The sequence below is a fragment of the Hippopotamus amphibius genome, chromosome 3 (assembly GCF_030028045.1).
Source record: "Hippopotamus amphibius kiboko isolate mHipAmp2 chromosome 3, mHipAmp2.hap2, whole genome shotgun sequence".
NCBI lineage: Eukaryota > Metazoa > Chordata > Mammalia > Artiodactyla > Hippopotamidae > Hippopotamus > Hippopotamus amphibius.
Genome location: NC_080188.1, coordinates 114357646 through 114373649, shown reverse-complemented (window position 1 = coordinate 114373649; position 16004 = coordinate 114357646). Strand labels below are relative to the sequence as shown.

Below are 16004 nucleotides of genomic sequence, written 5' to 3'. Positions count from 1 at the left end.
GAACATGGGGGCTCAGATATTTCTTTGGGACACCGATTTCATTTCCTTTGGGTATATACCCAGAAGTGGAATTTCTAGGTCATATGTAGTTTTAGCTCTAATTGTTTGAAGACACTCCACTCTGTGTTCCATAGTGACTGTGCATTACAGCAATGCACAAGGTTTCCCTTTCTCTACATGCTTGCTAGCATTAGTTACTTCTTGCTTTTTGATAATAGCCATTATAACAGGTGTGAGAGGATGTCTCATTGTGGCTTTGTTTTATAGTTCCCTGGCGATTAGTGATGTTGAGCACCTTTTCACGTACCTGTTGGTCATTTGGATGTATTTTTTTGAAAAATATCTATTTAGGTTCTATGCCATGGTTTAATTGGATTATTTTCTAGCTTTTGAGTTGTAGAATTTTTTATGTATTTTAGATATTAACCCCTTATTATATATATTTTCTCCCATTTCATAGGTTACCGTTTCATTTTATTTATTTCTTTTGCTATGAGGAGCTTTTTAGTTTGATATAATCTCACTTTTTTTTTATTTTGTTTTTTTGTGTGTGTTTTAGGTGTGATATCCAAAAAAATGTCATTACCAAGACCCATATCAAGAAGCTGTTCCCACATGTTTTCTTCTAGGAGTGTTATGGTTAGAGGTCTCATATTTAAGTCTTTAAAAAATTTTGGGTTAAGTTTTGGGCTTGGTGTAAGTTCAGGGTCTAGTTTCATTCTTTTGTATGTTAATATCCAATAGCATTTTTGAAGAGACTGTATTTTCTCCATTAAGTATTTTAGGCACCTTTTTCAAATATTAGTTGAGCATATATGCATTGTTTCATCTCTGGGTTCATAAATATGTTCTGCTACTCTATGTGTGTTTTTATACTGGTACCATAATCTTTTGATTACTATAGCTTTGTAATATAATTTGAAATCAAGAAGCATAATGCTTCTAGCTTTGTTCTCTTTTTCAGGATTGCTTTGCCTGTTGAAGGTATTTGTGGTTCCATGCCAATTGCAGGATTATTTGTTCTGTTTCTGTGAAAAATGCCCCTGGAATCTTGATAGGGATTGCATTGAAACTACCAGTGGCTTTGGACACTATGGACTTTTTAACAATATCCATTCTTCCAATTAATAAAGATGCAATTTCTATTTACTTGTGTCTTTTCAATTTGTTTTGTCAGTGTCTTCTAGTGAGTGTTCATTTTAAAGATTTTTCACCTCCTTGGTTAATTCATTCCTGAGTATTTTATTTGTTTCCGATGCTACTTTAAATGGAATTGTTTTCTTTATTTCTTTTCAGATAATTCGTGTTAGGTTATAGAAATGCTACTGATTTGTATATATTGATTTTGTATCCTGTAGCTTAACTAAATTTGCGGGTAAGATATAACAGTTTTTGGGTAGAGTCTGTAGGATTTTCTATATTACAAATCATGTCACCTATAAACAGAAACAATTTCAATTCTTTCTTTCCAATTCTGATGCTATTTATTTATTTATTTGTTCATTTATTTATTTATTTATTTTTCTTGCCTGATTGGGCTGGCTTGGACTTCTAGTACTATGTTGAGCAGGAATGGTTAGAGTGGTCACCCTTGTCTTATTCCTGATCTTAAGAGAAAAGCTTTCAATCATTCATCATTGAATATTATGTTAGATGAGGGTGTGTTACTATGGCCTTTATTATGTTGTGGTAAAGTCCTTCTATAACTAACTTCCTGAGAGTTTTTATCATGTTTGGATGTTGAATTTGTCAAATGCTTTTTGTGCATTTATTGAGAGGATTATATGATTTTTATATTTCATTTTATTAATGTAAAATGTCACATTTATTGATTTGTGTATGTTGAACCCATTCTTTCATCCCAAGAATGAACTCTACCTGATCATGGTGTATGATCCCTTTTATGTGCTGCTGAATTTTGTTTGCTAGTATTTTGTTGAGAATTTTAAAATCCCTATCAAAGGTAATGACCTGAAGTTTTATTTTCTTGTAGTGTCCTTATGTCACTTTGGTATCCAAGTAATGTTGGCTTTGTAAAATGAGTTTGGAAATGTTCCTTTCTCTTCCACTTTTTGGAAGAGTTTGAAAATGATTGGCATTAATTCTTTTTCAATGTTCGGTAGAATTCACCATGAAGCCATCTGGTCCTGGGCTTTTCTTTCTTGGGAGGTTTTAATTTTTATTTTTTTTCTCTTTATTGGAGTATAATTGTTTTACACTGTTGTGCCAGTTTTTGCTGTACAACAAAGTGAATCAGCTGTATTTATACATATATCCCCGAATCTCCTCCCTCCCGCAACTCCTTCCCACTTTCCCTATCCCAGCCCTCTAAGTCATCACCCATTATCAAGTTGCTCTCCCTGTGTTATGCAGCAGCTTCCCACTAGCTATCTATTTTACATTTAGTAGTGTATATATGTCATGATACTCTCTCACTTCGTCCCGGCTTCGTCCCCACCACCCCCCACCCCATGTCCTCAAGTCCGTTCTCTACATCTGCATCTTTATTCTTGCCCTGTCAATGGGTTCATCAGTACCATTTTTTTTTTTTAGATTCCATATATATGAGTTAGCATACAGTATTTGTTCTTCTCTTTCAGGCTTACTTTGCTCTGTATGACAGACTCCATGTCCTCCCACCTCACTACAAATAACTCAATTTCATTCCTTTTTATGGCTGAGTAATATTCCATTGTATATATGTGCCGCATCTTCTTTATCCATTCATCAGTTGGTGGACATTTAGGTTGCTTCCATGTCCTGGCTATTGTAAATAGTGCTGCAGTGAACATTGTTATGCCCAGTAGTGGGATTGCTGGGTCATACGGTAGTTCTATTTTTAGTTTTTTTAAGGATATTCCAAACTATTTTCCATAGTGGCTGTACCAATTTACATTCCCACAAACAGTGCAGGAGGATTCCCTTGTCTTGTTGGAAGGTTTTTGATGAATGATTCAATCTCCTTAGTAGTTACTGGTGTGTTCATTCTTTCTGTTTCTCCCTGATTCAGTTTTTCTAAGTTGCATATTTCTAGACATTTATCTATTTATTCTAGGTTGTCCAATTTGCTGGGCCCCCTTGGTGTGGCATTGAACCAGTAGTAGGGAATGGCAATGCTGTCAGAATGTAACTTCTCCTCTACTCTTCTAATGTGGTCCTTCTTGGTCAATGTGGCCCGGGGCAAGGGATGATTCACCCTCATTCCTGTGTTTTAGGATTTTCACACTGGTATCTTGCCTATGAATAGTTGCTAATTGTTTTTCTGGTGAGGCGGACTGAAATGAAGGATGACCAATATTGCTATCTTGATTATGACACTCACAACTAAAACTCTGAAGTCTGAATCCTTGACCACAGTTCTATGCTATTTCCTAAGAAGAAAAATATCATAAAATTAAAACAATAGTTGAGATCAGTTGTGAGCTGTACTAGCCTATCTTTGGAGTATTTTGCACGAGGCTTCCCTAAGAAGGATTATTGCATAACTTAATTATTGCACAGCATTGATATACCTGCTCTGTCCCTCCAACAAATTATCAGGATTATATCATGGTATAATTTTCTATGCCCATTTAGGAGCCATTGTAGTGAATATTTTCTTTTAAAGTTTGAGAAGTTATTACAAACAGATTAATTTTTCATATGGATAAAAGAAGAAAGTATAAAAATTTATCTAGATTTTAATCTAGGAGAGAAGAATTATTTGTAATTTATTCTGAAATTATGCCACTTATGCTATACTATTATAAAGCAGCAGTTATACATTGAATTATCAGAGGTCTTTTAAAAACCTGTTATTTTAATCAATGATTTCTTCCTTATATATAATAATAACAGGATTTCTATTGCTTTTAAAAAAGTTTTCAATCAGCTTTTTAAATATATCTTTTAATAATCATTAGACCTCATGAAATAATTTGGAACCTGAAACACTGAGAAGGCACTCCTTGACAAGTAAAGGTGAAAAACTCAGGTTTCTCCTCTAAGGCAGTGAATCATTTTCTTTTTTCTAGTGTTCAATGGAGGAAAAATATGGCATATATGAGAATTGTAATGTTACCTTTTCACTTGAATCAGCAATGCATCCTCTTGTCTATTTTCTGATTTTAGGAGTACAAAGCCAATGACTGGCAGAGGAAATATTACAAAGATCACCCATTTTATCCTCTTGGGATTCTCAGATTTTCACCAAATTATAGCAGTGCTCTTTGTTGTATTCCTGGTGATGTACATTATGACTCTGACTTGGAATATGTCCCTCATCATCTTAATAAGAATGGATTCCCACCTCCACATACCCATGTATTTCTTCCTCAGTAACCTTTCCTTCATAGATACATGCTATGTGACCTCCACAGCCCCCAAGATGCTTTATGATTTCTTCCAGGAGCACAAAATTATCACCTACGTGGGTTGTGTTGTTCAATACTTTGTATTTGCAACTATGGGACTGAGTGAGTCTTGTCTCATGACAGCCATGGCTTATGACCGATATACTGCCATTTGTAATCCACTTCTCTATTCATCAATCATGTCACCCACTCTCTGTGGTTAGATGGTGCTGGGGTCCTATATGGCTGGACTCTCTGCTTCTATTTCCCAATTGTGTGCCATGCTTCAGCTCCACTTCTGTGGGCCTAATGTCATCCATCACTTCTTCTGTGACATGCCCCAGCTGTTAGTTCTGTCCTGCACTGACATTTTCTTTGCACAATTCCTGACTGCCATATTAATGATGATCTTTGGGATAATAAATGCTCTACTTATCATGATATCCTATGTCTACATTGTCATCTCCATCATGAAGATCACTTCAGCAAAAGGCAGATTCAAGGCTTTCAACACCTGTGCTTCTCACCTGACAGCAGTTACCCTCTTCTATACCTCAAGTATCTTTGTCTATTTAAGTTCCAGCATTGGTGGTTCCTCCAGCTTTGATAGATTTGCATCAGTCTTCTATACGGAGGTGACTCCCATGTTGAATCCTTTGATTTATAGTCTGAGGAACAAAGAAATCAAACATGCATTGAAGAGGTTGCAAAAGAAGAGAGAATGTTGCTGAGGTCACAGATTGAGATGTCTGATAGATTTTTCCTGTTAGAATCACCTCAACAATCAATAATATTGATATGAATGGACTATTATAAAATGCATACTGCCTTGGACAAAGAAGGATGAATTTGACCCTGATAATATGCCAAAATTAACCAACAGCTAAATCAAGCCACACAAACACAATATCTTTGAGCTCTGGAAGCCCACTGTTTTCATCCTACATGTAGAGTGGCCTCAGCATTTATTGATCTATCAGAATACTTTTCTTGAAAGAAAAGTACTCAACTTACCATTAAAACATATCACTGATTTACATATTATGCTTAGAGATTCATTGGATTCTTAATGTTGTTTGGGGGTGTCAATTCCAAAGGTCACATGAATTGTGAAGAAGTATTTAAAGCGCTTGCCCAATTTTCCATGAGTTTACACATGGACATGACTGAGAGAAGGGGAGCTGTTGAACCCTTGGGAGAATATGTGAGAGGTTACCCCATTGCAAAGAAATAGTGTAATATAAATAAAGGATGTGTGCCCACCTCACCACCATTCAAGCATAGGTAGAATTTCTTAAGCATTGCTCTTTAAAAACTTGTAAGAATGTGTGAGAAATCTGTTTTTAATGGGCTGTGAAGTCTTCAGTAGGAGACAGACATCTGATAGATGTTTTCAATACTGTGTTGTTTGATTATAATCAATATGCTGTGCATTAGACCTCCAGAACTTATTCATTTTCTAATTGCAAGTTTGTACCCTCCAAACTCATCTCCCCAACGTCCCTGCTCCTCAGCCCCTGGTAGTCCCCATTCTAATTTCTTTTTCTATGAGTGTGGCTTTTTTAGATTTCACATATTAGTTATACCATGTAGTACTTTTCTTTCTCAGTTTGGTTTATCCCACTTAACATAATGCCCTCAAGGTCCGTACATATTGTCATAAATGACAAGATTTTCTTCACTATCATAGTTGAATATTTTTCTATTATATGTAGGTACCACTTCTTCATTATCCATTCATCTGTTGAGGAGCATTTGGGTTGTTTCCATATTTTGGCTTTGTGATTAATGCTGCAATAAGCATGGAAGTACTTATCTTTTTGATATCCTGTTTTTATTTCCATTGGATATATACCCATAAGTGGAATTGTTGGATCATATGGTAGGTCCTTTTTTTTTCTTGAGGAATCTCCATATTGTTTTCTGTAGTGACTGAGCCAATCTGTATCCCCACCAACAGTATACAAGTGTTCCCTTATCTCCACATCCTCACCAACGCTTGTGCTCTCTTTTTTTTCATAATGATTGCTATGCTAACAGTTGTGAGGTGAAATATTACTGTGGTTTTGATTTACATTTCCCTGATGTTTAGTGATTTGAATACAAGGAGAACCACACCGAGACATGGTACAAATTAAATGTCACAAGTGAAGAGAAGGAGACAATCTTAAAAGCAGGAAGAGAAAAGCAAATTGTTATATGCAAGAGAACTTCCTTAAGCCTATCAGTACATGTTCTTTTTTTTAAAGAATTTATTTATTTAATTAATTTATTTTTTATTGGCTGCATTGGGTCTTTGTTGCCACACATGGGCTTTCTCTAGTTGATGTGAGCGGGGGCTACTCTTCATTGTATTGTGCTGGCTCCTCATTGTAGTGGCATCTTTTGTTGCAGAGCATGGGCTCTAGGCATGTGGGCTTCAATAGTTGTGCACATGGGCTCAATAGTTGTGGCACATGGGCTTTGTTGCTCTGTGGCATGTGGAATCTTCCCAGAGCAGGGCTAGAACCCATGCCCCTGCATTGGCAGGTGAATTCTTAATGACTGCAACACCTAGGAAGTCCCTAACAGTACATTTTCCACCAGAAATTTTCATCCCAGAGGCAGTAGCACTGTGTACTCAAAGTGCTGAAAGAAAAAGTTGCCAGCCAAGAATATTCTATCTGGATAAGCTTAACTTCAAAATTGAAGGAATGATAAGTAGTTTTTCAGAAAAGCAAACCTGATGATTTTACACTAGATTGACTTTACATTACATTACAATGACTTTAACATTACAAGAAATGTTAAAGGGACTTTTTGAAGCAGAAACAAAAGGTCACTAATTAGTAACAGGAAACACATGAAAATACAAATTGTATTGGTGGGAGTTAATATTGTTAAATTCAGAATATGTTTATGTTGTAATCATACTGTTATATCACTTATAAATCTGGTATAAAGATTTAAAGACAAAAGAGGTAAACATAACTTTAACTACAATAATTTATTAATGGATACACAAGATAAAATAAATTGTTACATCAAAAACATAAAATGTGGGAGAGGAGTGTAAAAAATAATTCTTGTATGCATTTGATCTTATGTTGTTTTCATGCTAAGATGGAGTGTTTTAGAATAAGATCTTTAATGTAAGCCTCATGGTTAGCACAAAGCCAAAATCTATAGCAAGTTCACAAAAGATAAGGAGAAATGAGTCTAAGCATACCACTACACAAAATCAGCAAAGCATAAAGGAAGAGAGCAAGAGAAGAAGAAAGAAAGGAATTACAAAATAGCCAGAAAAATAAACAAAATGGCAATAGTAAATTCACACCTATCAATAATAATTTAAATCTAAATACTAAATTCTCCAATCAAACACGTTGTGTTGTGAATGGATATAAAAGTTGGGCCCAGCTATATGCTGCCTGCAGGAGACTCATTACGGCTTTAAGTGCACAAATAGCCTGTAAATGAAGGGATGGAAAAAGTAATTCCATGTGAGTAGAAAACAAAGGAGAGCAGGGGTAGATATATTTATCTCAGAAAAAAATAGACTCTAAGACAAAAAGTATAATGAGAGGCAAAGAAAGTCATTATGTAATGATAAACGGATCAGTCCCACAAGGGGATATAACATATGTAAATATTTATAAGCCCACAGAACATGCAAAATATATAAACAAAATATTAACAGACTTGGAAGAAAGCGATGGAGTTACAATAGTAGTAAGGAAATTCAATATCCCACTTTAAACATGGATAGATCTTCCAGACAAAATATCAATAATGAAACATTAGACTTAGACTACACATTAAAACAGATCTACTTAAATGATATTTACAGAACATATGCACAAAGGAAGTAATATACACACTCTTTAGGAGTGCATATGAAACATCCTGTAAGATAGAGTATATGTTAGGCCCCAAAACAAGTCTCAAGAAATAGAAGAGGATTGAAATGATATCAAATATCCTTTCCAGCCACAAATTTATGAAATTAGAAATCAAGTACAGGAAGAAAACTGAAAAAAAGTTCAAATATAAGGAAGTCATACAACATGCTACTGAACACCATGGGTCAAGGAAGATTTCAAAACCAAAATTCAAAAATGTCCTGAGACAAATGAAATAGAAATAAAACATACAACAACTTACAGAATGCAGCAAAATTAGTTCTAAGAGAGAAGTTCACAGCAACGAATGACTACATAAAGAAAGATGAAATGTCATTTGAACAATCTAACTCTACAACTTGAAGAACTAGTAAAAGAAGAATAAACCAAGTCCAAAATTACTAGAAGGAAGGAAACAACAAAGGTCAGGTTGGAGATACATAAAACAGAGACAAAAAAAAAAAAAAAAAAAAAAAAAAAAACCCAAGAAAGACCAAAAGAAAGGGCAATGAAACTAAGAGGCCCTTTTTTAACTTGTAAATAAAACATGAATGCTCAACTATTCTCACCAAGAAAATTAGAAAAAGGACTGAAATAAATGATTAGAAGTGAAAGAAGAGACATTACAACTCATACCAAAAATATGCTAAAGATCATAAGACCACTGTGAAGAATTATATGCCAACGAATTGGATGCTCTAGAAGAAATGACCAATTTCCTAGAAACACACAACCTACAAAAATGAATCACGAAGAAATAGAAAATCTGAACATAAAAATTACTACTAAAGAGATTGAATTAGTAATCAAAGAACCTCTCAAACACAAGTCCAAAATCAGATGGCTTCACTGGAGAATTCTATCAAACATTTAAGGAAAAATAAATGTCAATCTTTCTCAAATTATTCCAAATAATAGAAGAGGAAGAAACAGTTCTAAACCCATTTTCTGAGGGCAGAATTATCCTGATACCAAAACTAGACAAAAACAGTAAAAGAAAAAAAAATAATTACACTCTAATATCCCTGATGAACATAAATGAAAAAACCCTGAAGAAAATATTAACACAGCAAATTCAGCAATACATTACAAGTATCATACAACATGATGAAGTAGGATTTATTCCAGAGATATAGGGATGGTTCAACATTTGAAAATCAATGTGATGTATCACATTAACAAAATGAAGGATAAGAATTATATGATCGGGGAAGCTGGGACAAAGTGAGAGAGTAGCATAGACATATACATACTACCAACCGTAAAACAGATAGCCAGTGGGAAGTTTCTGTATAACAAAGGGAGATCAACTCAATGATGGGTGGTGCCTTAGAGGGCTGGGACGGGGAGAGTGTTGGGGGGGAGTCATGGGAGGGAGGGAATATGGGGATATGTGTATAAATACAGCTGATTGACTTTGGTGTACCTCAAAAACTGGTACAAGAGTGTAAAGCAATTATGTTCCAACAAAGAGCCTTAAAAAGAAAAGAATTATATGATTATCTCAATAGATGCAGATGGTGCTTTGACAAAATGTGCAATTGAAAATCATAAAAATTCTCAATAAACCAGATATAAAGGGAATGTACCTCAACATATTAAAGACCATATAAGACAAGCCCACAGCTAATATCAGACTCAATGATAAAAAGCTAAAAGTTATTCCTCTAAAATCAGGAATAGGATAAGGAGGCACACTCTTTCCACTTTTATTCAACACTGTACTGGAAGATCTAACAAGAGAAATTCAGCAAGAAAAAGAAGTGAGAAAAGATGATGAAAATTCTTTCTCTGTTTAGATGACATTGTACTATACGTAGGAAATCTTAAAGATTGCCAAAAAAAAAAAAAAAAAAAAAAAAAAACTTGTTAGAATTGATAAACAAATTGAGTAAAGTTTCAAGATAAAAGCCAATATACAAAAGTCAATTGTGTTTATATACAAAATAATGAACTACCAGAAAGAGAAATTAAGAAAAAATCTCATTTACAATTGCATTGAAGTGAATAAAATACTTTGGAATAAATTTAACAAGAGGTTTAAAGATATTTACACTGAAAATGAAAAGGCATTGATAAAAGATGTTGCAGAAGACACAAATAAATGGCAAGATATTTATGGTCATGGATTGGAAAAATTAATATTCATAAAATGTCAGTACTTGAGAAAAACAATCTATAGGTTCAATTAAATTCTTATTTTAATTTTATATGGTATTCCTCACAGAAATAGAGAAAATAATTCTAAAATTTGTATGGAACTACAAAAGACCCCAAATAGGCAAAGCAATCTTTTCTTTTTAATTTTAATAATGTATTTACTTAAACCAACACATCCAAAGTATTATCATTTCAAAGTCATCAATATAAAAATTCATTAATGAGATATTTTATATTCTTTTGCTCATCCTAAGTCTATGGAAACTGGGGTATATTTTTTTAAGCTCTTTATTGGAATATTATTGCTTCACACTCTTGTACCAGCTTTTGAGGTACACCAAAATGAATCAGCTGTATTTGTACATATATCTCTGTATCCTCGCCTTCTCGCAACTCCCTCCCAACCTCCCTGTCCTGGCCCTCTAAGGCATCACCCATCATCAAGTTGATCTCCCTTTGTTATACAGAAACTTCCCACTGGCTATCTATTTTACAGTTGGTAGTGTATCTATGTCTATGCCACTCTCTCACTTCATCCCAGCTTCCCCTTTGCCCCCCCAACTGTGTGTTCTCAAGTCCAATCTCTGCATCTGCATCTTTATTATTGCCCTGTCACTGGGTTCATCAGCACCATTTTTTTAGATTCCATACTTATGAATTAGCATATGGTATTTGTTTTTCTCTTTCTGGCTTACTTCATTCTGTGTGACAGTCTCTAGGTCTATCCACCTCATTACATATAGCTCCATCTCATTCCTTTTTATAGCTGAGTAATATTCCATTGTATATATGTGCCACATCTTCTTTATCCATTCATCTGTTGATGGGCATTTAGGTTGCTTCCATGTCCTGGCTATTGTAAGTAGTGTTGCAATGAATGTTATGGTACATGTTTATTTTTGGATTATGGTTTTCTCTGGGTATATGCCCAGTAGTGGGTTTGCTGGGTCATATGGTTGTTCCATTTTTAGTTTTTTAAGGAACCTTCATACTGTTTTCCATAGTGGCTTTACCAACTTACAATCCCACCAACAGTGCAGGAGAGTTCCCTTTTCTCCACACCCTCTCCAACATTTGTTGTTTCTAGATTTTTTGATCATGGCTATTCTGACCAGAGTGAGGTGATACCTCACTGTGGCTTTGACTTGCATTTCTGTAATGATTAGTATTGCTGCACATCCTTTCATGTGTTTGTTAGCCATCTGCATGTCTTCTTTGGAGAAATGTCTATTTAGGTCTTCTGCTCATTTGTGGATTGGGTTATTTGCTTTTTTAGTATTAAGCTGCATGAGCTGTTTAAATATTTTGGAGATTAATCTTTATCAGTTGCTTCATTGGCAAGTATTTTCTCCCATTCTTAGGGTTGACTTCTTGTCCTGCTAATGGTTTCTTTTGCTGTGCAATAGATTTTAAGTTTCATTAGGTCCCATTTGTTTATTCTTGATTTTATTTCCATTTTTCTAGGAGATGGGTCAAAAAGGATCTTGCTTTGGTTTATGTCATAGAGTGTTCTGCCTATGTTTTCCTCTAGGAGTTTTATCATGTCTGGCCTTACATTTAGGTCTTTAATTCACTTTGAGTTTAGTTTTTTTTTTTTTGCATTTACAGAATTTCATTTTTATTTTTTTATTTTTTTATTTTTTATTTTTTTTGGGGGGTAAACCAGGATCAATCATCTGTTTTTATACACATATCCCTGTATTCCCTCCCTTCCTTGACTCCCCCGCCCTCGAGTCCTCCCCCCCTCCCCGCCCCAGTCCTCTAAGGCATCTTCCATCCTCGAGTTGGGCTCCCTTTGTTATACAACAACTTCCCACTGACTCTTTTACAGTTGGTAGTATATATATGTCTGTGCTACTCTCTCACTTCTTCTCAGTTTCCCCTTCACCCCCCGCCCCCCCCCATACCTTGAGTTCTCCAGTCCATTCTCTGTATCTGCATCCTTATTCTTGTCACTGAGTTCATCAGTACCATTTTTAGATTCCGTATATGTGAGTTAGCATACAATATTTGTCCTTCTCTTTCTGACTTACTTCACTCTGTATGACAGACTGTAGTTCTATCCACCTCATTACATATAGCTCCATCTCATCCCTTTTTATAGCTGAGTAATATTCCATTATATATATATGCCATATCTTCTGTATCCATTCATTTGTTGATGGGCATTTCGGTTGCTTCCATGTCCTGGCTATTGTAAATAGTGCTGCAATAAACATTATGGTACAAGTTTCTTTTGGGATTATGGTTTTCTTTGGGTATATGCCCAGGAGTGGGATTACTGGATCATATGGTAGTTCTATTTGTAGTTTTTTAAGGAACCTCCAAGTTGTTTTCCATAGTGGCTGTACCAACTTACATTCCCACCAACAGTGCAGGAGAGTTCCCTTTTCTCCACACCCTCTCCAACATTTGTGGTTTCCAGACTTTGTGATGATGGCCATTCTGATTGGTGTGAGGTGATACCTCATTGTGGCTTTGACTTGCATTTCTCTGATGATGAGTGATGTTGAGCATCTTTTCATGTGTTTGTTGGCCATCTGTATGTCTTCTTTGGAGAAATGTCTATTTAGGTCTTCTGCCCATTTGTGGATTGGGTTATTTGCTTTTTTGGTATTAAGCTTCATGAGCTGCTTGTATATTTTGGAGGTTAATCATTTGTCCGTTGTTTCATAGGCAACTATTTTTTCCCATTCTGAGGGTTGCCTTTTAGTCTTGTTTATGGTTTCTTTTGCTGTGCAAAAGCTTTTAAGTTTCATGAGGTCCCATTCATTTATTCTTGATTTTATTTCCATGATTCTAGGAGGTGGGTCAAAAAGGATGTTGCTTTGATGTATGTCATAGAGTGTTCTGCCTATGTTTTCCTCTAGGAGTTTGATAGTGTCTGGCCTTACATGTAGGTCTTTAATCCATTTGGAGTTTATTTTTGTGTATGGTGTTAAGAAGTGTTCTACTTTCATTCTTTCACATGTTGCTGTCCAGTTTTCCCAGCACCACTTATTGAAGAGGCTGTCTTTTTTCCATTGTATACTCGTGCCTCCTTTGTCAAAGATAAGGTGCCCATATGTGTTTGGGCTTACTTCTGAGTTCTCTATTCTGTTCCATTGATCTTCCTTTCTATTTTTGTGCCAGTACCATACTGTCTTGATCACTATGGCCTTGTAGTATAGTTTGAAGTCAGGAAGCCTGATTCCACCAACTCCATTTTTCCTTCTCAAGATTGCTTTGGCTATTTGGGGTCTTTTGCGTTTCCATACAAATCGTAAGATTTCTTGCTCTAGTTCTGTGAAAAATGCCATTGGTAATCTGATCGGGATTGCATTGAATCTGTAAATTGCTTTGGGTAGTTCAGTCATTTTCACGATGTTGATTCTTCCAATCCAGGAACATGGTATGTCTCTCCATCTGTTTGTGTCGTCTTTGATTTCTTTCATCAATGTCTTAAAGTTTTCTGCATACAGATCTTTTGCCTCCTTAGGCAGGTTTATTCCTAGATATTTTATTCTTTTTGTTGCAATGGTGACTGGGAGAGTTTCCTTAATTTCTCTTTCTGCTCTTCCATTGTTCGTGTATAGGAATGCAAGAGATTTCTGTGCATTAATTTTGTATCCTGCTACTTTACTAAACTCATCAATTAGTTCTAGCAGTTTTCTAGTAGAGTCTTTAGGGTTTTCTATATATAATATCATGTCATCTGCAAAGAGTGACAATTTTACCTCTTCTTTTCCAATTTGGATTCCTTTTATTTCTTTTTCTTCTCTGATGGCTGTGGCTAAAACTTCCAAAACTATGTTGAATAATAGTGGTGAGAGTGGACACCCTTGTCTTGTTCCTGTTCTTAGAGGGAATTCTTCCAGTTTTTCTCCATTGAGAATGATGTTGGCTTTTGGTTTTTCATATATGGCTTTCATTATGTTGAGGTAATTTCCTTCTATGCCCATTTTCTGCAGAGCTTTTATCATAAATGGATGTTGAACTTTGTCAAAAGCTTTTTCTGCATCTATTGAAATGATCATCTGGTTTTTATCCTTCAATTTGTTGATATGATGTATCACGTTGATTGATTTGCATATATTGAAGAATCCTTGCATCCCAGGGATAATCCCCACTTGATCATGGTGTATGATTTTTTTAATGTGCTGTTGGATTCTGTTAGCTAGTATTTTGTTGAGGATTTTTGCATCTATATTCATCAGTGATATTGGTCTGTAGTTTTCTTTTTTTGTGACATCTTTGCCTGGTTTTGGTATCAGGGTGATGGTAGCCTCGTAGAATGAGTTTGGGAGTGTTCCTCTTTCTGCAATATTTTGGAAGAGTTTGAAAAGGATAGGTGTTAACTCCTCTCGAAATGTTTGATAGAATTCGCCCGTGAACCCATCTGGGTCTGGGCTTTTGTATGTTGGGAGATTTTTAATCGCTGCCTCAATTTCCGTACTTGTGATTGGTCTGTTCATGGTTTCTATTTCTTCCTGGTTCAGTCTTGGAAGATTGTATTTTTCTAAGAATGTATCCATTTCTTCCAGATTATCCAATTGATTGGCAAATAGTTGCTTGTAGTAGTCTCTCATGATCTTTTGTATTTCTGAGGTGTCCATTGTTACTTCTCCTTTTTCATTTCTAATTCTGTTGATTTGCATCTTCTCCCTTTTTTTCTTGATGAGTCTGGCTAATGGTTTATCAATTTTGGTAATCTTCTCAAAGAACCAGCTTTTAGTTTTATTTATTTTTCTTATGGTTTCTTTCCTTTCTTTTTCATTGATTTCTGCTCTGATCTTTATGATTTCTTTCCTTCTGCTCACTTTGGGATTTCTTTGTTCTTCTTTCTCTAGTTGTTTTAGGTGTAAGGTTAGGTTGTTTATTCGATCATTTTCTTGTTTCTTCAGGTAGGATTGTATTGCTATAAACTTCCCTCTTAGAACTGCTTTTGCTGCATCCCATAGGTTTTCGGTTGCTGTGTTTTCATTGTCATTTGTTTCTAGATATTTTTTGATTTCCTCTTTGATTTCTTTAGTGATTCCTTGGTTGTTGAAGAGTGAATTGTTTAGCCTCCATGTGTTTGTATTTTTTGCAGTTTTTTTCCTGTAATTGATATCTAGTCTCATGGCGTTGTGGTCTGAGAAGACGCTTGATATGATTTCAATTTTCTTGAATTTTCTGAGGTTTGATTTGTGACCCAAGATGTGATCTATCCTGGAAAATATTCCGTGTGCACTTGAGAAGAAAGTGTAGTCTGTCGTTTTTGGATGGAATGTCCTATAAATATCAATTAAGTCAAGATGGTCTAATGTGTCATTTAAAGCTTGTGTGTCTTTATTGATTTTCTGTTTGGATGATCTGTCCATTGATGTAAGTGGGGTGTTCAAGACTCCCACTATTATTGTGTTACTGTCGATGTCCCCTTTTATAGCTGCTAGCATTTGCCTTATGTATTGAGGTGCTCCTATATTAGGGGCATAGATATTTACCATTGTGATATGTTCTTCTTGAATGGATCCCTTGATCATTATGTAGTATCCTTCCTTGTCTCTTTTAATAGTCTTTACTTTCAAGTCTAATTTGTCTGATATGAGTATTGCTACTCCAGCTTTCTTTTGACTTCCATTTGCATGGAATATCTTTTTCCATCCCTTTC

At 35.3% G+C, this 16004-nt stretch overlaps 1 pseudogene; it reads left to right on the top strand.

Annotated features, from left to right (window-relative positions):
* The first annotated feature begins 4123 nt into the window (after window positions 1-4123).
* LOC130849216 (olfactory receptor 5AN1-like) lies at window positions 4124-5062 on the top strand (annotated as a pseudogene).
* The last annotated feature ends 10942 nt before the right edge of the window (window positions 5063-16004 follow it).